The following is a 23,479-nucleotide window of genomic DNA, read 5'->3' as shown; positions in this document are numbered from 1 at the left end:
AAAAAGACTACTATGAACAACTAGATGACAATAGACAACGTAAAAGAAATGGACAAATTCCTAGAAAGATACAATCTTCCAAGTCTGAAAAAGAAAGAAATAGAAAATATGAACAAACCAACTACCAGTAATGAAATTGAATTAGTGTTTAAAAAAACAATCCCAACAAACAACAAAAAAGTCCAAGACCAGACGGCTTCAGAAGTGAATTCTACAATTTTTTAAAGAAGAGTTAACACCTATCTTTTTCAAATCATACCAGAAAATTGCAGAGGAAGAAACCCTTCTGAACTCATTCTACACGGCCAGCATCACCCTGATACAAAAACCAAAGCTATCACAAAAAGTTTAATTACAGGCCAATATCACTGATGAACACAGATGTAAAAACCCTCAACAAAATATTAGCAAACCAAATCCAGTAATATATTAAAAGGATCATACACCATCATCAAGTGAGATTTATCCCAGGTATGCAAGAATTTTTCAATATTCCCAAATCAATCGATGTGCTACACCACATTAACAAACTGAAGAATAATAACTATATGGTCATATCAGTAGATGCCAAAAAAGCTTTTGACAAAATTCAACAACCATTTATGATAAAAACTCTCCAAAAGTGGGCAGAGGGGGAACATACCTCAGCATAATAAAGGTCATATATGACAAGCCCACAGCTAACATCATACTCGACAGTGAAAAGCTGAAAGTATTTTCTCTCAGATCAAGAACAAAACAAGAATGCCCCCTCTTGCCACTTTATTCAACATAGTATTGGAAGTCCTAGCCACAGGAATCAGACAAGAAAGAGAAATAAAAGGAATCCAAATTGGAAAGGAAGAAGTAAAACTGTCACTGTTTGCAGATGACATGATACTCTACATCGAAAATCCCAAAGACACCACTGAAAAGCTACTAGAGCTCATGAATGAACTAGGCAAAGTTGCAGGATACACAATTAATATACAGAAATCTGTTGCATTTCTATGCACTAACAATGAACTATCAGAAAGAGAAACTAAGGAAACAATTCCATTTACAGTTGTATCAAAAGTAATAAAATGCCTAGGAATAAACCTACCTAAGGATGTAAAAGACCTGTACTTGGAAAACAGACACTGATGAAAGAAATTGAAGACTACAAAAACAGATGGAAAGACTGGAAGAATTAATATTGTTAAAATGACCATAGTACCCAAGGCCATCTAGGTTCAATGCAGTCTCCATCAAAATACTAAGGCCATTTTTCACAGAACTAGAACAAATAATTTTAAAATTTGTATGGAAACACAAAAGATTATTCCAAATAGCCAAAATAATCTTGAGAAAGAAGAATAGAGCTGGAGGAATCATGCTCCTTGACTTCAGACTATACTACAAAGCTACAGTAATCAAAACAGTATAGTGCTGGCACAAAAACACATAGATCAATGGAACAGAATAGAGCAACCAGAAACAAACCCATGCACTTATGGCCAATTAATCTATGACAAAGGAGGCAAGAATATACAATGGAGAAAAGATATTCTCTTCAATAGATGGTGCTGGGAAAACTGGACAGCTACATGTAAAAGAATGGAATTAGAACATTTTCTCACATGATATACAAAAATAAACTCAAAATAGATTAAAGTCCTAAATGTAAGACCAGAAACCATAAAAATCCTAGAAAATAATAGGCAGAATACTCTTTGACAAAAAAAGGTAGCAATATTTTTTGAGTCTTTCTCCTAAAGCAAAGGAAATAAAAGCAAAAATAAACAAATGGGACCTAATTAAACCTAAAAGCTTTTTTATAGCAAGGGAAACCACTGACAAAACAAAAAGACAACCTACTGAAAGGGAGAAAATATTTGCAAATGATATGACCAACAAGGGGTTAATATCTGAAACATATAAACAGCTCATACAATGAGCTGAGTAGTATTCCATTGTATAATGGAATAATAAAAAACTTAAGTTAAAAAATTGGCAAAAACCTAAATAGACATTTTTCCAAAGAACATATACAGATGGCCAATAGGCACATGAAAAGATGCTCAACATCATTAAACATCAGAGAAATACAAATTAAAACCACAATGAGTTATCATCTCACACTTGTCAGAATGGCTATAATCAAAAAGACAGTAAATAACAAATGTTGGTGAGGATGTGGAGAAAAAGGAACCCTCATACACTGGTGGTAGGAATGTAAACTGGTGCAGCCAATATGGAAAACAGTAAGGAGGTTTCTCAAAAAACTAAAAATAGAACTACCATATGACCCAGGAATTCCATTCCTATTTATCAAAAAAAAAAAAAAACCCAAAACCCCAAAAACACTAATTCAAAAAAATACACACACCCCAAAGTTTATAGCAGTATTATTTATAATTACCAAGACATAGAAGCAACCAAAGTGTCCATCAACAGATGAATGGTTAAAGAAGATATATACAATGGAATACTACTCAGCGATAAAAAAGAGTGAAATTTTGCCATATGCAACAACATGGATGGACTTGGAGGGTATTATGCTTAGTGAAATAAGTCAGAGAAAGACAAATACTGTATGATATCACTTATATGTGGAATCTAAAAAATACAACTAGTGAATATAACAAAAAACAGAGTCACAGATATAAAGAACAAACTAGGGGTTACCAGTGGGTAGAGGGAAGGGGGGAGTGTCAAGATAGGGGTAGGGGGTTAAGAGGTACAAACTACTATGTATAAAATAAATAAGCTACGAGGATGTATAGTACAACACAGAGAATATAGCCAATATTTTATAATAACTGTAAATGGAATATAACCTTTAAAAATTGTGAATCACTATTTGTACACCTGAAACTTATATAATATTGTACATCAACTATACCTCAATAAAAAAGATATTAACCCTTTATCAGATATGTGGTTTGAAAAAATTTTTCTCATTCCATTTATGCCATTTCTTTTTATTGATGGTTTTATTTGCTGTACAGAAGCGTTTTAAGTTGATGTAGCCCCACGTTTAATTTTGCTTTTGTTGTTAGTGCTTTTGGTGCCATATTCAAGAAATTATTTCCAAGACTACTGTCAAGGAGATTTTGTTCAATATTTTCTTCTAGGAGTTTTATGATTTCAGGTGTTATGTTTTTAATTCATTTTGAGCTAATCTGTGTTTGTAAGGTATAAAATAAGAGTTCAATTCGATTCTTTTGCATGTGGATATTCATTTTTCCCAACACCATTTATTTAAGAGACTATCCTTTCCCCATTGTGTATTCTTGGTGACCATGTCAAAGATTAGTTTACCTTACATGTATGGCTCTTTTTCTGGGTTTCTGATTCTGTTCCATTAGTCTATGTGTCTTTTTATACTGCTACCATACTCTTTTTTTGTTTGTTTGTTTGTTTTTTAACATCTTTATTGGAGTATAAATGCTTTACAATGGTGTGTTAGTTTCTGCTTTATAACAAAGTGAATCAGTTATACATATACATATGTTCCCATATCTCTTCCCTCTTGCTACCATACTGTTTTGATTACTATAGCTTTTGATACAGTTTGAAATCAGTAACTGATGCTTTCAGCTTTGGTCTTTCTCAAGATTGCTTTTGCTTTTCAGAGACTTCTGTCGTTCCATATGAATTTTAGTATTGTTTTTTCTATTTCTATGAAAAATGACACTAGAATTTTGATAGTGGTTACACTGAATCTGTATATCACTTTGGGTAATATGGACAAGTTAACAATATTAATTCTTCTAATCCATGAACATGGAATATCTTTCCATTTATTTGTGTATTTTTTCAATTTCTTTCATCAATGTCTTACAGCTTTTAGACATTCACCTCCTTAGTTAAACTTATTCCTAAGTACTTTATTTTGTAAGGCTATAGTAAATGAGATTGTTTTCTTAATTTCTTTTTCAGATAGGTCATTGTTGGGGTATAGAAATGCAAGTGAATTTTGTGTATTGATTTTTTTATCTGTGACTTTATTGAATTGTTGTTTAGTTCTACCAGTTTTTCTGTGGAGCCTTAAGGGTCCATATATATATATATATATATATATATATATATATATATATATATATATATATATATATATATAATCATGTCGTATGAAAAACAGAGATGCTTTAACGTCTTCATTTCTGTTTGGATGCCTGTTAGTTCTTTTGCTAGACAAATTGTCCCTGTCTAGGAATTCCAGGACTATGTCAAATAGAAGTGGTGAAAGTGGGCACCCTTTCCTTGTTCCTGAACTTAGATAAAAATGTTTCAGCTTTTCACCATTGAGCATAATGTTAATGGTGGGCTTGTTACATATGGTCTTTATTATGCCAAGGTACATTCCTTCTATTCCTAGTTTGTTGAGTGTTTTTTAATAATGAAAAGATGTTGAATTGTTTCAAATGTTTTTTCTGCATCTATTGAAAAGATCATAAGATTTTTGTCCTTCTGTTAATGTGGTGTATCACACTGATTGATTTGCATAGGTTAGAATATCTTTGCTTCCCAGGGAGAAATCTGACTCAATTGTGGTGTATGATCCTTTAACATGCTGTTGAGTTCAGTTTGCTAAGGTTATGATAAGGATTTTTGCATCTGTGTTCATCATTGATATTGGCCTATAATTTTCTTTTCTTGTAGTGTCCTTATCTGAATTTGGTATGGCGTAATGCAGGCCTGATAAAGTGTGTTCAAAAATATTCCCCACTCTCCAAGTTTTTGGAAAAGTTTGAGAAGGATTAAGAGTAACTCTTTAAATATTTGGTAGAATTTATCCTGGAAGGCATCTGTTCCTGGGCTTTTCTTTGTTGGGAAGTTCTGATTACTGCTTCAGTCTCCTAACTCATTATTGATGTGCTCAGATTTTCTATTTCTTCATGACTGTTTTGGTAGATTATATGTTTCTAGCAATGTATCCATTTCTTCTAGGCTATCCAATTTGTGGGTGTATAACTGTTGCCAGCTGTGTCTTATAATCCTTTGTATTTCTATGGTATCAGTTTTAATGTCTCCTCTTTCATTTATAATTTTATTTGAAACCTCTTTTTCTTTGTTTAGCTGAAGATTTGTCAAATTTTTTTTCAAAAAATGGCTTGTTTTATTGGTCTATTATCTATTTTTTTTCATTTATTTCTGCATTAATTTTTGTTATTTCCTTTCTCTTGTAAGTTTGGGTTTAGTCTGTCTTTTTCTAGTTCCTTGATGTGAAATTTTGGGTTGTTTGAGATCTTTCTTTTGTCTTAATATAAGCATATATCACTATAAACTTCCCTCTTAGGACTGCTTTGGACAAACTGATTATAATATTTCTTGGGATTAATCATCTTTGGATTGCTCTTTCTTGGGATCCTTTGAGCTTCTTACTTCTGGATATATATAGCCCTCCCAAATTTGGGAAGTCTTAAGCCACTATTTCTCTAAATAATCTTTGCGGCCCTTTGTCTTTCTCCTCCTTCTGTGACTCATATAATGCATATATTCATCCCTTGATAGTATCTCATCAGTTCCATGTGCTTTCTTCTTCCTATTTATGTTTTTGTTTGTTTGTTTCTCTAGTTGGCTAACTTAAAATCACTTGTCTTCAAGCTCGCTGATTCTTTCTTGTGCATAATCAAACCTGCTATTGAAGCTTTCTATTGAATTTTTAAGTTCTTCAGCCTCAGGATTTGTTTTTTTTTTTTTAATGATTTCTATTTCTTTATTAAACTTATTTTGTTCATGCATTGTTTTCCTGATTTTGTTTAGTTGTCATCTGTGTTATCCTACATCTCACTGAACTTCTTTAAGATGATTATTTTGAATTCTTTGCCAGGCAATTTGTAGATTTATTGTTTGGAGTCAGTTACTGTAGCTTTATTAGTTGCCTTTGGTGGTGTCATGTTTGCCTGATTCTTCACGACCCATGTAGCCCTGCATTTGTGCCTGTGAATTTGAAGGAGCAAACACCACTTCAGGTTTTTACAGACTGTTTCAGCAAGTTAAGATCTCCTTTTGGATCCCCAGGCTGATGGTACTGTTTCCAAGATCACAGTCAAGTGGGGTTGGAGCCACATCATGTGGCAGCTGCTGGCTCTGCAGTGGGATCTGAAGTTGGCAGGCCTATTCCATGAGCTCAGGTGGACATGAATTCTGTCTGGTTCCTGCGTGGATAGGACTAAGACTGCCTCAAAACCTTGATCAGTTAGGCTGGCACTGGGATAAAAGTAAATATCAGGGTCTTCAGATGATGGACTTGTTACCAGGTATGCAGATCAGTGTGGCTCCCACTGGGTCCCTTAGAGGCTTCCTGTCAAGTTGCTCACTAGGTGAGTTCTTGGGTCAACAAGATTGGCCCAGCACTACAGCTGACAGGGGCTAGAACCCAGTCACAGGGCTGCTTCAGAGTCCATAGCCAGGAGCAAGGTCTGCAGCTCTACCCTCTGGGGAACTGGATGGGCATGCCTCTTCTTGGGTTCCTGGGCAGGCAGGACTGCTCCCAGATCAAGGTCGAGAGAGTTGGAACTGAGTCACAGGGTTGCTTTAAGATCTGTAGTCAAACTGAGATTTATAGGCCTACTTCAGGGGCACAGATGAATGTGTCTTCTGGCAGGTCCCCAAGTGGGCAGTTTTCCTAGAGGCTGTGAGAGGCGGAGCCAGGTTACGGGGCTGTTTAAAGATTCTCAATCACATCGAGGTTAGCAGGCCTACCTCTGGGGGTATAGATGGGTGTGTCTCCCTCCAGGTGCCTAGGCAGGCAGAACCATTCTCCAACTACAACTGCAAGGGGCTGGAACCAAACTACATGGTCATTTCAGAATCTTCAGTTGGACCAAGACCAGAGGGCCTGCCTCATGGTCATGGATGGGCATGTCTTCTCAGTGAATAGGAGTATTTCTGGCCTGTGGCTGGGAGAAGCTGGAACTGAGTTACACGGCCACTTTAGTATCTGCAGCAGAACGAAGGTTGGAGAGCCTGCTTTGGGGCACATATGGGTACGTCTCCCACTTGGTCCCAGGGTGGGAAGAACTGGTGGCTAACTGGGATTAGAGCTGAGTCACAGTCTGCTTCAAGGTCCACAGTTGGGACCAAGACCACCAAGTCTGTTTCCCAGGGCACTGGTGGGTGTGACTCCTGCCAGGTCCCTTAGCAGATTGTGCTGGTGGCAGAACTAAGGCCAAACAGGATTATAGCTGAGTTCATAGTGGACTGGGGCTGTTTCCAGGTCTGTAGCCAGGACCATGGTGGACAGGTCTGCCACCTGGACATGAACCTGTCTTCTCAAAACAACTTTCCTCAGTCTTGGTTCTCACTAGGGATTCAGAATCTCCTACCTGGATCTCAAAGCTCTCACAAAGGCAGTTGTGTCCATGGATGGCTGTCAAATTATTGTTGCTGAGGGAGGATAAGTATGGAGCACCTCCTATTGTGCAACTTTGTTCTACTACTGATATTTTGAAGGGGATAATTCTTTGTAATGTGTGTGTAGTGTAAGGCCTATAATCAAGGCCCAATATTATGCAATGCCTTGACACACAGTAAGACTAGGAAGGCCTTGAATGGTCTAACCACAGGTTCTCCTCTCCACTCTGCTCTGGCAGATGAGGTCCACTGGCCAAATAACCCTCCTTATCAAAAGAATCAAGCACAATTCCTGCTTATTTGAGAGCAGTGGTTTTCACTTCCCTGCTTGACCACAGAATTATTCAAACAAGCCAATCACATCGTTACACAGGAACTAGGGGACACCCTATCCTCTTGATACTATAAAACCTGTCTCCCAAAACTCATAGTATTTCACTCTGTTTATGTGTACAATCCCCATGTGGCCCTGCAAGGCATGTGGTGTTTTCCTCCCCTGGGCTGTATGTGACTAATAACCTGCTATCAATCTCATCCATCCAGTGTATTATATATTCATTAAATCCCATAATACTAGGGTGGGAATCCCTCCTTGATGGGGCAAATAGGTGATTTAAACAGGGGGCCTATCCAGTTCATTGTAGGATTTTTAGAATTACCTCTAGTGTTTAATCACTAGATGCTAATAGCACCCTTTCAGTCATGACAATCAAATTGTCTGACATTGCCAAATGTTTCTATGATAGAATACAAAAAGCACAAAGCATAACAGAGAAAAAAGTTGAAAAATTAATTCATGAAAATCAAGAGTTTTCAGTTCTAAAGTAAAAATAAAAGTCAAAAAAGGAAATAAAAACCTGAGAAAATAATTGCAACCAAAGGACTTGAACCCAGAATACATATATTATCTTACTATATATAATTTATATATATACACACAATACAAATATTTTCTTATAAGCTGTATGTATTATGTAAATTATCATATACAAAATATACTTATATATATTCTCTCATATGTATATATAATCTCTTATAATTGATTAATAAGAAAATAGGCAAAATATGAAAAAGATCATATATCAATTACCTATAAGTACATGAAAAGATGTTCAATATTAGGAATCATGAGGGAAATGCAAATTAAACCACAATGAAATACCATGACAAAGGAAAAAATTAAAATGACCAGCTGTACCCAGTGTTGGCAAGGACGTGAAGCAACTCTCATACACTGCTGGTGAAAATGTTAAATTTTAAAGCCACTTGAGAAAATGACTTGGTACTTAAAAACTTTAAAGCAAACTTCCCATATGACCCGGTCATTCCACTTCTAGGTGTGTACGCCAAAGAAACAAAAACATACGCCCACATAAAGACTTGTATATAAATGTTACCAGCAACTTTGTAATAGCCAAAAGCTGAATACAACTCAAATATCCATCAATATGTTAGTAGATGAAAACAAATTTTGGTATATACATGCAGTGGAATACTACTTGACAATAAAAGAAATGCAATATCGATACACAAGACAACATGGATAAATCACAAAATTATTATGCTGAAAGAAAAAAACCACCAGATCAAAAAGTGCACATACTGCATGATTCCATTTACATGGAATTCTAAAAAATGCAAATGAATCAGATCAGTGGTTGCCCAGATACAGGGGTGGAATTAGGTACAGATTACAAAGGAACACAAAAAACTTTTGGGGTGATCAAAATGTTTGCTGTCTTTTGGGGTCATGGATCCATAGGTGTATACATTCATATAACTTATCAAATTGTTCACTTTAAATATGTACAATTTATTGTACATCAATTACACTTAAAGTTGAAAACAGAAGATGCTCTGAAAAGTCACATTGGTATACTTTTAATTTCTGGTTAGTGGTCATAGACTATATGTATCTATCCCTTCTAACTAATGTAACAAATAGAATTGGAGACTATTTATTCCACAGATAAAGTCCTTTTTAAGCTAATAAAGACACAGGCTGTGGGCAGTAATATTATAAGAACTAGCAATTTTAAAAGTCTATTGTTTTTCAGGTTGATTAAGAACATTTTGCAAAAGGACCATATAAAGGGTATTGGGGAACTTGGACACTATATGCTTAATATAATAGATGCTCTGCTATGGAGAAGTATATATTAAAATCATTCTTGTTATATGAAAGCTGGAAACAAACATCAAAGGGATTATATCATGGGTAAAAATGCTTTTTATAAAAAAATTTTATAGTTAGTTGAGACAACATTCTTTCAGAAAATCTACAATATTGCTTCAGCTTCACTTAAAATAAATACTACAGCTAGTCAAAGGATATAAAAGATAATAAAGTAACCTATATTTATACATCACTTTTCTCAGGTGTCCTCAGAGCACTGATATTGGAAAGACTGAAGCAAGACAGGGGTTGTTTATACCTCATAAATTCAGGTTGTTTGACTCCCAAAAGGTGGTGTTTTCAGTTGTGAATCCATCGTTACTTTTATTAGAAGATGCCTTAACATATGTTTCAAATAACCTGGGTGTGCGTGGAAGCATACAGGTGTATAGATGAAACAAAATTGGTCATTAGTTAAGTGTTTGCTGGATGGTGAGTATGGGAGCTTTCTTTATGTCATTCTCTCTACTTTCAGATATGTTTGAAATTTTCATAATACAAAGAAAGAAAAATAAAAACGAAAAGGAGAAGAATGCTCTAAGGTAGGACTTAAAGGAGTTAGTAACAAAATACATTCCACAGATTAAGACTGTGAGTAAACTACAACTTAGGCCCCCCAAATTATAAACATCTTAAGTCTGGAAGAGAGGTTAAAGACAGTGGTATAACTAGGAAATGTGTACCTGAATTGCTATTTATTTATTTAACACTATGCTCCAGTACTGGAGAAGCAGCTAGAAATACAAGAAACAAAAGTCTTTGTATAAAGTAACATTCTACTGGAAGTAACAGAAAAAAATATCAAAGAAAGAAATCACAGTGTCAGAATTCATCCATGAAGAAAAGTAAGGCAGGTTTTAAAAACAGAGAATGACAGGAGCCTAGGGATTTGGGGGAAATGGGATCAGATGCCATTTTAGATAAGTCCTCTCTCAGATGGGGAAGGAAGTTAACATGATACAATCTACTGAGGGCTAGTGGATCAAAGCTAGTAAAGGTCAGTTTAATATTGAACTCTCTTCCTTTTCCTTCGGACTGCGATTCAAGTAAAAATGCAAGAAGACAGCGGTATGCAAAATAAAGAGCAAACATGAGAAAACGAAAATTACAAAATAGAAACATCTGAAAGCATGTGTTGTAATTGAAATTGAATGACTTTGCTGATGTGGTTATCCCATACAACGTATGTTGCAAAAGGGCTTCCGAAGTTTTTATTGTACACTAACTTATCCCACTGTGCTTCCTTCTGCAGCGACACCCAGTCACAACACAGCAGGATACACACATTGGCTACAATATTCTCTCGCCCTGCCTTTGGGTTCAAAATAGAAACAAAAAGAGTTGTATATATCTAGATTTTTACAGAATACTAACAAGTGTGTCTACTGATAGTACTATGCTCTCCTCTTTGTTTAGCCTTCTCATGAAGAGCTGAAAAACCTTGCACTTTCCAGCAATGGAAAGCAGTGAAAATGTAAATAGTGTATCAAGGATAAACACTTTTACATATTAAGGATGTGTAATTTTCTTATTGGGTCCAATATGTTTAGGTAGACATTTATCTCATAAAATCAGTTAGAAAAGTCAATATTTACATGTATACATCAAATAATATTAAAAGCACATGCAATGTGTTGTGTTAATGCCATACACAGAAAACTAAATAGAAATATTCGATATCTGAGTTAATTTCTGTCACATCAGCATTGCTTTGCCATCATATTGTATTTACTGCATATTACCCAGCTCAGAGCAAGGAATCATTACTCTCTTACTAAAAGAGTATAATTCAAATCAAATGGTACTTACATAGGAAGAAAACAGTCGTTGAATGGATGTGGGCAGATGAAAACGTCAACCTATACCTCTCTGAAATTATTGAGAAATAAATTTTGTATCCATTGGTAGGACGACCACTTTTTCTTGTTCCGTCAAAGAGTTATATAGTCAAGGCTGTGACGCTTCACCTAGATGCCCCTTCCGGAATGATGAACTTCCTGGCTTTCACCCTCAGCTGTCAGCCCACTTTGGAGATTGCCTCAGCTGAAAGATATTGCCTCACCCAAGATTCCCTTACTTTTGGCAGCCTACATCAAATTACTGATCAGTGTGAAGATATAAAGGCCCAGTCTCCTTGCCTCTATTTGGGATAATTCGGAATGTCAGTCCCAGCTCTAAAGTTCTCAAGGAGGGCCAGCTGAAACCTTATTTGGGATGATACCACAGCTCAACTTCTCCCTTTGGTCCAATCCTCCTTTCTCCCTCTTGTTTCTACAGGTGTTGATCCTAAGAGCACTAACTAATTAACGTCCTATATAATAAATCCTGCCTCAGAATCTGCTTCCCAGAGATCTCAATCTGTGATACGTTATGAGAAGCATATGACATGATTTTAATATTAGATTGTTCAAATGTTTTATATTATGTGTTAGTCTTAAAGCTTTCTATAGGTAACCACAACATTCCACTAACCAGACAGAATATTTCTCAGGTATTTTTATTAATCATAAATATACATTAATCCAGGCCTTGTTACTAAAATAAGAATTATCACTGGGGAATCTATAAATACGCATAGACCTTATTCTTATCGCTGCAATATCATTCCTAATGCTTGTTAGGGCAATAATATAATTCAGAGCTATGGAAGATTTGAAAATCTTTACTGAGTGTAACAAATCCCTGTTCATACTTTCTATGGTCTGAATGTTTGTGTTCCTCTAAAATTTATATGTTGAAATCTTAATGCCCAATGTAATGGTATTAGAAGATGGGGTCTTTGGGTGGTGATTAGGTCACGAGAGTATAGCTGTCATGAATAGGATCAGTGCTCTAATAAAAAAGACTGCACAGAGCTCCCTGGCCCCTTAACACCATGTGAGGACACAGCCAGAGATGTGTCTGCAACCAGGATAACGGTCCTCACCCAACCAGGCTGTCACCATGATCTTGGACTTCTAGCCTCCAGAACTGTGAGAAATAAATTCTGTTATTTATAAGTTACCTGGTTTTTCATGTTTTGTTATAGCATCTCGAACAGACTAAGATAATATTATATAGAAAATTATTCTTATGGAGGTGCATTTAAAATGTGCCACGATGACCATGATTCTCCAATGTTCTTATTTTCATTGACTTGTAAAATATAGGCAGTTTCTATTACAAGTAGTTCTAAATAAATTGTAGCATATTTTTCTACAAATAATATACATTGAACACCTAATCTTTAGTATTAAGGCTGGTGGTTGAAATATTCATGCTTGAAAAAAATCATTATGTGATTGTATCTGATTAAAGTTTTATTGCATAATTCCAGACTTGTGAAACTATGACATTTTCTTCCTCTGGGTTCCAATTCTTAGACAAAATCACTTTGAAATGACCTGTTTCACACTGTAGTGTACTTTCAGCGCCTACGTTCTGTTAATTAGCCAATCACCTGTGTTTTGAAGGGTGGTTTAACCTTTCTTTCATGGGGTAATGTTACAAAAACTTGAAGAAAAGCTTATGTTTTTTTACAATATACTGCTCAGCCCAACCAGCTTCTGTGCTACATTGCCTGAAGCTCAAAACCTGGTTGTCTTTAAAATATGCAGCTACAGAAGTAACCATTCTCAATATGTTATTTTACTAAATAATATTCATTATCCCAAATCCTAGAGGAATTAAAGCAATATTACCCTAACATACTAAGATGATGATCGACATACCTACATGGTGGATAGAGGTGTTTTATTATAGTATAGAAGACAACATTCTCAACAAGGAAATCAAGTTATGCAAATTGATCAAAGCAGCCTTGTTCTTATTTTTCCCTTTCTTTCAACAGTTAGGAATGATAGATTTCTCTCCTGTTTCCATCATGCAGCTCTAAAATCCACTACAGTCAGAGAGGAAGTTTGAGATGAGTACATTTCAGTGATACGCTGGAGCCAACTCATACTGGCTTACAAGTGCTGATTCTGTGCTTTTATTCCCAACTCCATGTTTAGTGAGGTAACACTGATAACCTGAAATTGACATGGTGGGCGTATATACATAATAGAAATTGGCAAACAGTATAAACCAAAACTTTTATTCCTAGGAGAGCCAGTTGTTAAACATTTACCAGCACACCACTTTAATTCCTATATAACCAGTAGTATGCTAGTGAGCCAGCTGACTGAAATGAGTACAATCAACTTTCTAGAGCCAGTGTGAGCTAGCTCCAGCAGACCACTGTATGTAACTCCATTGACCCCATTTATACAAAAATTGTGAAGTTATACACATGGCTCCTTTATTATGAAGGAAGTTGGCATTATCAGCATAGTAAAAATTTAAAATATCCAAAAAACAGCATTGCTTTTGTAGTAAGTGTAACTGAGCAGGACCCTATGGGGCCCTCAGGGGACAGACTGCCCCCCCCACCATGTCCTCCAATTGCCTCTTGTTTGCAGAAAAACTTGAGCCTCCTAGGCCTTCCCCGAGTTCCAAAGAATAAATTTACTCAGAGAATTGAGAAAATGCAGAAACAAAGGAAAACAGTCAAGCAAGAAAAAATAATAATAGTTTAGCCATTAGACAAGGTCAAGGACCTTTAATTCCTCCTCAAGGGCTATCGATAATATTCTGAGCCATAGCCTTTGAGGTGTTTTGCGGATACTGATACCCCCACCAGGTGGAAGAAGTTAACTACATTCGGACCACTAGCCCGTAGACCTCAGACTGGCTGGAACCAGAAGGTTGATGATGTTGACTCCTGATTGCCTCAGCATCAACCAATCAGAAGAATGTCCATCAGCTGATCACTCTCTCCCTCACCCTATCTTTAAAAACCTTCTCCTGAAAGCCACTGGAGGGTTGGGGGAATTTTGGGCCTTAGCGGCCTGGACTCTTTGCTTTATGCCTGCAGTAAATGCTGCACTTTCCTTCATCACAACCTGGTGTCAGTAGATTGGCTTAACTGTGAGCAGGTGAGCAGACCCAAGTTTGGTTTGGTAACAGTAAGGATGTAGTGTACTCATTTCTTAGGTTACAAATTTCCTCACAGATTAAAAATTCAGGAAGTTATCAGCAGTGTAGAATGATTGCATAGTTATTTGATCTAGATCCTTTCGCTCCCTCTCTTTCTCCTTTTAATTTTAGATAATTATTGTATCAGTTTAATTCTACTTCATTCATTACAGAGAAAATCAAAATACATATTTGGTATCTTCTATGTTTTGGCTTGAGACATTTTAAGCTAAAAGGATTTAATTATGAAATATTTAAACATAGAAAATTCAGAGTATATTATAACAAAAATAATTACCACAAACTACATTTAATAAAGAATAATATTTTGCCATATTTGCCGAGGCTCATTCTCTCCCTCCACTTTTGGTTAAAGAAATAAAACATAAGCCTCACCACCACTGCTCCATCACTTCCATACTCTTCTCCAGAATTAATCACTACCTGTAATTGGCATGTTACATCATTACACATGATCAATGTGAGAAATAATGCATACTATCATTTTGTATACTTAAAATATTTACATAAATGCTATTATACTGTGCATATATTTATTTCCTTTTTACATTTTTAATTTTATAATTTATAAATTATTATATATCTATTATATTTTAAAATGTAATTCAAATATAGACCAAAGTTGAAAAAATTCACCACCATATATCTTCCATTCTGATTCAACAACAATCAACATATTGCCATATTTTGTGAACACTTTCTCTCTACATAACTATTTCAGCATGGGCCTCCTAAGAATAAAACTATTCTATATAGTCACAATATTATTATCACATCTAAGAAAATTCAAAATATTTTCACTGTATCATCTAATATCCAGTCTCTATTCATTTCTCCCAGTTGTCACAAAAATAGAACCTATCTTTAGTTTTGTTCAATCAGGATCTAACTAGGATTCATGCATTGCATTTGATTATTTATATGGTTTCTTTTCATTTAAAAGACCTCCTCCATTTTTACCAGTAAATTCATTATTTTAAAGGTGCCCAGATGAGTTGCCCATTTTATGAATTTGTTGATTGTTCCCTTATAGCAGTAAGAAAATCTGTGTACCCTGTATTTTTGTAAAGTGAATTTTCTTCTGGTGACTGCTTCAAATATGTAAATATATATATATATATATATAGTGATATGTAGTACTATCATTATCATTACTTCTCAAAAATCCTGCAATTTTTCTTAGTATCCTTTGCTCCAAAAATTGTCTAATAGTTTTTTAAAAAATATTCAGATGAAAGAGATTTTCAAGTTTTTATATTTTATTTTAAATTTCCAGATCTTATGCATGATTATAAGAAAATGTAAGATTTCTCTTTATGAAACTTCTTGATATTTTCCTGATATGACTCTTCATATATAATAAAATATGACATGTTCTATAAGCATTTTGGAAGAACATACGCTGTCTCTTTTTAGACTGTAGGGTGTTAGGTATAAGATTTACTATATTAATTATGTTGCTTTTATTTCCTATATTCTTATTTATGCCCACTTATTATATTTTATACTGAAAGTGGTATATTAAAGTTTCACATTATTAATGCTTCTACATATGTCTCCATGCATTATCTGTAATTTCTGGTTTAAATGGGCATTTACTGTGTAATTTGATATTATACATAGATAATTTCTGTTGTGTCTTCATTGTGAATGTGGCTTTTAGCATTATAAAATATATTTCTTGGTCTAGTTTAATACGTTTTTATGAATTCAACCATATTTGCATTTATTCCTTGTTTTATTGATTTCTGTGTTAGTTTTTTAATTTCCAACTTTAGAGAAAGAATGATAGGTGATAGATAAGTGATAGATGTCAAAATCCTTATTGTATAATATATAATTTAGTTAGAATTACGTGTTACATTTTCTTTTTTTACTTTATGGTGGTTTGAGGATGGTGAGTTTTCATTAGCTGAAATATTTTTATTCATTTACCTGTTTTATTTGCCCAATTGCTTTGTATAGAGATTCTCTTGCCTTCTCTCTCTCTCTCTGTATGTGTGTGTGTGTGCCTTTTCCTATTCCTACTCATGCCGTGGACAGGGTTTATACTTGAACCACACTCCCTGCTGTTGCTTTAGTGAAATGTGGTTTTTTTAATAGGTGATATTAATGGTGGGAGTGAAGGAAAAGCTGTCAAAGCTTTTGTTTTTTTCCTTCCATTTCTTCAGAATCCTACTCTTTCCACTCTTTTTCTTTCTTTTCAGTGTTATCTTTCTCAAGGGTGCAACCCCATTATCCATCTCCTTCTCCAGAACAAATCTTCTCTAATACTCCCACTTTGAGTGTCTCTTACTATATTTTCAAGGCCATTTCTTGTATCAGGTGGTGTAGATTACCAAGTGCCAAACTTTCATTTTGGTTTAGTACTAATTTGGCTCTGAACATTGGATGTTCTCTTTCTGAGGATGATTTTGTCTGTGCTTCATTAATTCTTCCAAACCTCTCCCCTCTTTGTCACGGAGTCTCCTAAGCCTTCTCTCCCTGCTCTCTACATCCAGAGTCTTGCAGTCAGAGCAGAAACTCTCTTGGAATTGAGTGTTTATTTCTCTTTATAAATGTAATTTAAAGTTTATGGTATTCTCTGTCTTCTAGTAATCCAGAGATTGTAGGTTATGTGTGGTTTTATATGCTCTTCTTATTGTTCTTATGATATTGGAGAGGATACATACATTTGTAGGGATTCAGATTCTGATGGCCAACCCTTTTTGCCATATGCTGAGGATTCTGATTTTCTCCTTTGAAATATTCCTGAGATTTTGGTTCTGCTCCTTGGAAATTATGAAGTGAAACTCATGGTAGTTCATAACATTCAATGATATACTTGGCAAGCCTTGACCTCTAGGTCTGTATGGAGCAGAGGGCAGCATAATTCAACTATTCTTGTTCTATTACATTTATTCTATCTCCTATTTTTAAAAAATCCTCCATATCACTTCATTTGATTTTAACCCAGCGTTCTTTTTTTAAAAAAAGTAAAGCTAAATTGAATTTTCAGGTGTTTTTTTAATTTAGCTACAACTGACATATAACATTGTATTAGTTTCAGGTATACAACATGATGATTCAATATTTATACACATTGTGAAATGCTCACCACAATTAAGCCTAGTTAACACCTATAACCATATATAGTTACAAGATTTTTCCTTGTGATGAAAACTTTTAAGATTTACTGTTAGCAGGGACTTCCCTGGTGGCGCAGTGATTGGGAATCTGCCTGCTAATGCAAAGGACACAGGTTTGAGCCCTGGTCCGGGAGGATCCCACATGCCGCGGAGCAACTAAGCCCGTGCACCAAAACTACTGAACCCGTGCACCACAACTGCTGAGGCCCGCGTGCCTAGAGCCTGTGCTCTGCAACAGGGGAAGCCACTGCAATGAGAAGCCCATGCACCGCAATGAAGAGTAGCCCCCGCTCGTCACAACTAGAGAAAGCCCTCACACAGCAACAAAGACCCAAAGCACCCCAAAATAAATAATTAATTAAATAATTTAAAAAAATTTACTCAGCAATTTTTAAATATGCAATACAGTCTTATTAACTGTAATCATCATGCTGTACATTACATCCACATGACATTTATTTTATAGCTGGAAGTTTTTACTTTTTAACCTCCTTCACACATTTCACCTACACCCCACTCCCCACCTCTAACAACTAACAATCTATTCTCTATCTATGAGTTCATATAGTATTGGTCTTTCTCTATCTGACTTATTTCACTTAGCATAATGCCCTCAAGGTCCAACCATGTTGTCACAAATGACAAGATTTCATTCTATTTTATGGCCGAATAATGTTCCATTGTGTATATATGCCACATTTTCTTTATCCATTCATCCATAGATGGACACTTAGGTTGCCTCCATTTCTTGGCTGTTGTAAACAATGCTGCAGTGAACATGGGGCTGCATATGTCTTTTCAGGTTAGTGTTTTAGTTTTCTTCAAATAAATACCCAGAAGTGGAATTGCTGGATCATACAGTAGTTCTATCTTTAATTTTTTGACAGACTGCCATACTGTCTTCCATAGTGGTTGCACCAATTTACAGTCCCACCAACAGTGTACAAGGGTTCCCTTTTCTCCACATCCTCACCAACACTTGCTATTTCTTGTCTTTTTGGTGATAGCCATTCTAACAGGTGTGAGGCAATATCGCACTGTGGTTTTGATTTGCATTTCCCTGATAATCTGTGACCTTGAGCACCTTTTCATGTACTTGTTGTCCATTTGTATTTCTTCTTTGGAGAAATGTCTGTTCTGATCCTCTGCTCATTTTTTAGTTGGATTGTTTTTTTGCTATTGAATTGTATGAGTTCTTTGTATATTTGTGATATTAATCCCTTATTAGATATAAGATTTGCAAATATTTTCCGCCATTCTGTAGGTTGCCTTTTCATTTTGTTGATGGTTTTCTTTGCTTTGCAGAAGCTTTTCAGTTTGATATAGTCCCACTTGTTTATTTTTAATTTTGCTGTTTTTACTTTTGGTGTCAAATCCAAAAAATCATCCCCAAGACTGATCTCAAGGAGCTTACTGCCTGTGTTCTCTTCTACAAGTTTTATGGTTTTAGGTGTTACATTCAAATTTTTGATCAATCTTGAGTTAATTTTTGTGTACAGTGTAAGATAGTGGTTGAGTTTCATTCTTTTGTTGTGGCTGTCCAGTTTTCCCAGCACCATTTATTGAAGAGACTGTCTTTTCTCCATTGTATATTCTTGGCTCCTTTGTCATAAACTAATTGGTCATATATGTATGGGTTTTTTTCAGGGCTCTATATGAGGCTCCATTGATCTATGTGACTGTTTTATGCCAATACCATATTGTTTTGATTACTATATCTTTGTAATATGGTTTGAATTCAGGGAGCACAATACCTCCAGCTTTGTTTTTCTTCCCCAAGATTCTTTTGCCTCTTTGGGGTCTTTTATGGTTCCATACAAATTTTAGGATTGTTTTTACTATTTCTGTGAAAAATGCCATTGGAATTTTGATAGCGATTGCATTGAATCTGCTTTGAGTAGTCTGGACACTTTGACAATATTAATTCTTCCAATCTATGAACATGAAATATCTTTCCATTTATTTATGTCTTCTACAGTTTCTTTCATCAGTGTCTTATAGTTTTCCATGTACAGGTATTTTACCTCCTTGGTTAAATTTATTCCTAGGTATTTTATTTTTTTCTGATAAATTTGAAATGGAATTGTTTTCTTAATTTCTTTCCCTCCTAGTTCATTGCTAGTGTATAGAATCGCAACAGATTCTTATATATTTATTTGTATCCTGCAACTTTATTCAATTCATTTAATAGTTCTGAAAGATTTTTGGTGGAGTCTTTAGGGTTATCTATATATAACATCATGTCATCTACAAATAGTGACAGTTTTATTTTCTCCTTTCTGATTTGGATGTCTTTCAGTTATTATTTTATAATATCTTCTAGCATACATTAGTTAATGTCTTCATACAAGTTTTAATATGTAGTGTGTTTATTAACACAGTCCTTAATATGTTTTACTTTCCATTATACTTTCTTCTGTGAACCATGTGTTGTTTTAACATAAGTTTTTATATTATTGTGTATTGTGTTTTATTCTTGTCAATCTTTTTATTCTGTCAATCTTTAATTTATACATTTTAAAAATTATATTATTAGGTGCTTAAAAGTACATGATGGTATAACTTTGATAAACGAAGTGAACTGCTTCCTTTATCATTATTACATATCTGTGTGTCTATTTATCATCTGTTTTTAATAGAGTTACATCAGCTTTGTTATGGTAGTACATGCCTGGATCAATTTTTTCCAACCCTCAATCCTTCACATTTGCCTTTATGTGTCATTATTTTAAGTATTTTTTCCCCTACAATGCAATTAAAATTTAATCCACATCTGAGAACCTCTTTTAGATGACTCTTAAATCTAGTTATTTTTATTGTAATTTCTGATATAGTGTGGATTTATATCTAACATCTCATTTAGTTATTTTTATTTATTATTCATTTTCTTTACATTTATTTGTTATTTTTTCTCCCTTTAGTAATTTGGAAAGTTATACATTCTCTTTCCATTATTTTGGTGGCTACATTAAACATTTAAAATATATTATTGACTTGCCAAATTTTAAAATTAATCATTTAGTTCTCATAAACCCTTGATTAACAGAAGGATCTTAGAATACATTTATCACTTTGTTTCCTAATGTTTAGTTCCACCTTTTCAAAAAGTTCCCTATATAATCTTTATTGTTATTATTATTATTATCATTACTAGAGTTGATCCTTATTTATATTTATGGATTTGCCAGTTTCTTTACTCACCATTAATTCTTACTATTGCTTCCTTCTGGATTAAACTTTCTTCTTCCTAAAATACATATTCCAGGACAAGTTATTTCAGCAAGAGTCTATGAGTGGTAAATTTCCTCACTTTTGTTTTGGATATGTCTTTATTTTAGTTTCACTATTTAAGGACAATCTACCTAGAGATAAAATTCTAAGTTGAGTCATTTTCTTCTGTACTTTAAAAATATTACTCCATTTTCTTTGGTATTTTTGTTTGCTTGTTTGTTTCCAGAAGTCTCCTGGGGTTAAAATTACTGTAAAACTTTACTTTCTGTCTTCTCTTTAGATGAGTTTTATATATTCTCCTTGCCCTTGGATTTCTGCAATTTCAGCATATTGTGTTTATATATAGATTTATTTTTAAATATCCAATCTGAGTCATTTTTTTCCTTTAACCTGGGGATTCATATATTTCATTAATTATGGAAATAATCAACCATCTTACATTTGAACATTGAGTTGTTTTTCTTCTGTCTAGCTTTCTAGGTCTTCTCAATCCACAGTCAATGTCTCTTTACCACTTTTTCATATTTTCTATCACTTTATCTCTCTGTGTTACATTATTAAAACTTCAGATCTATCATGCAGTTCACGAATTCTCCCTGCAGCTGTGTTCAATCTTTTTATCCAATCATTGGGCTTTTTAGTTTCATTGAGTATATTTTTTGAAACACTGTAAGTCTTTCTAGTGCATATTCTCTTTTTTCATGTAAATCTCTTCTCTCATATGGTGTGAACTTTTCTGTCATATCTTACTATTCTTATAACATACTACAAGTTTGTTTAAATAGTTCTATTACCTCAAAAAGTTGGGGTGCCGAGCCTCTTGGTGGTTTTATAAAGCAACTATGTGACTGGTTTGAGAACTTTATTGTGTGTTCATATTTAGTAGAGATGAAAAACATTATTGCTTCCCGCAGCCAGTGGATAGAGGTTTGTTTGTTTGTTTTCAAATCCATTTTGAAGAGAGAGAATAGTTCTTTCAGGTCCCCATATTTATTCAGTAGTGCCAGATATACTTATTTGCCTCATCACTCATCACTGTGTTCCCCCAGCAAGAACATACCCATGAACAATTATATATATTATAATTTATATATAATTTTTTTTCTTTTTCTCCAGCCAAATAAAATGTCTTTAATTTTCTGAAGCAAGCCTGTTCTTTCTTGCCTCTGATTCTTAGCTAATGGTGTTTGTCTTAGGGAGCTCTGGCTGCTATAACAAAATACTATAGCCTGGGTGGCTTAAACAACAGACATTTATCTCTCACAGTTCTGGAGGCTGTGAAATCCAAGATCAAGGTGCTGGCAGATTCAGTTTCTGGTAAGGGCCTGCTTCCTGACCTGTAGACAGCTGCCTTCTTGCTGTGTGCCCACATGGTCTTTCCTTGGTGCATGTGAATGGTGAGAGAGAGTTATCTCTGTCTTCCTCTTCTTATAAGGGCACCAATCCCATAAAGAGGGTCCTAAAATTATGATATAATCTAAACCTAATTACTTCTCAAAGGTCCCATCTTTAAATACCATCACATTGGGGATGAGGGCTTCAGCATGTGAATTTTAAGCAGACACATTCAGCCCACAAGAGTATTACCTTATACCAAATCATTCTTTGCCCACTTGTTTTTGTAGTTAACTCCTACTCATGCAACAGGCCTCAACTTTGATATTCCCAAACTCCTTCCTCAAAACTGTGTCGTTAGCCTTAAAATTTACAATCTAAACCATGCACTTGCCTTACCTTTTCTATTAGATGATGTAAAGGACCATGTTTAATTTGTTCATAATGTACCCGCAACACTTAGTACACTATTGATTAGTACTTGGCACTTAAAATGAAATATTTCAGAATGAATTTTGTATATCTTCTGTGTGATATTTTATGACCAGACATTTAAGTAACTCTATTCTTCTCTTGAGAATAATATATGGGCTTTCCTGTGTCCAAAAGAGAAAAGAGTTTTATAAAAAAAAAAAAAAAAAAGGTACAGCTATCCATGTCAAACACTGAAGAGTGATCCAGTGAAATCAAGTTTTGAAAACAAGTATCTGGAAAAAAGGTGGTCATGTGCAACATTAGCAAGAGCACTTAGAGTAGAATGGTGAAAACTGAAAACCTGTTGCAAAAGGTTTACATAAAATAAAATAAGAAAATAAATAAGAAAATAAAATAAAAGATCTTGCCTTAAACCAGTGGTTCTTAAAGTGTGGACCTCAGATCAGCAGTATCAAAGTCATCTAGGAACTTGTTAGAAATGAAAATATTTGAGTTCTACCATAGACCTCTTGAATAACAAAATCTGGGGTTAGAGACCAGTGATCTGGCGTTTAAGAAGCTTTCCAGGTGATTCTGATGCATAGTTAAGTTTAAGAACCACTGTTTTATATAGAAAGGGAATTGAATGAACAGAGGCTAGAAGGGATCACATGGTCATGGATGGTTCATTCCCCTTGTTTTGTTTAAAGATGAAACATTGAACTTATTTTTATGATTACAGAGAAAAGATGAGGGTGAGAGAGAAAGAGACCAGAAATTGACAGGACCATGTATTAGAAGAGAATAAATTAATTAGATCAAGCAGTGGAATGTGCCTTGATATGTATGATGA

The 23,479-nt window shown here is 34.7% G+C and overlaps 1 long non-coding RNA gene across 1 annotated transcript in view; it reads left to right on the top strand.

Moving 5' to 3' along the window:
• LOC309652830 overlaps positions 1 to 23,049 on the top strand; it is a 41,598-nt gene extending 18,549 nt beyond the window's left edge. Inside the window, exon 2 of the long non-coding RNA XR_014258903.1 lies at positions 6,294 to 23,049. This is a non-coding gene — a long non-coding RNA (uncharacterized lncRNA). The remainder of the gene's footprint in view (positions 1 to 6,293) is intronic.
• Positions 23,050 to 23,479: the final 430 nt, after the last annotated feature.

This window comes from Balaenoptera physalus, assembly GCF_965194825.1.
Source record: "Balaenoptera physalus genome assembly, chromosome: X".
NCBI classification, from domain to species: domain Eukaryota; kingdom Metazoa; phylum Chordata; class Mammalia; order Artiodactyla; family Balaenopteridae; genus Balaenoptera; species Balaenoptera physalus.
The sequence above is the reverse complement of the archived record's forward strand: the minus strand, read 5'-3'. Positions and strand labels throughout refer to the sequence as shown.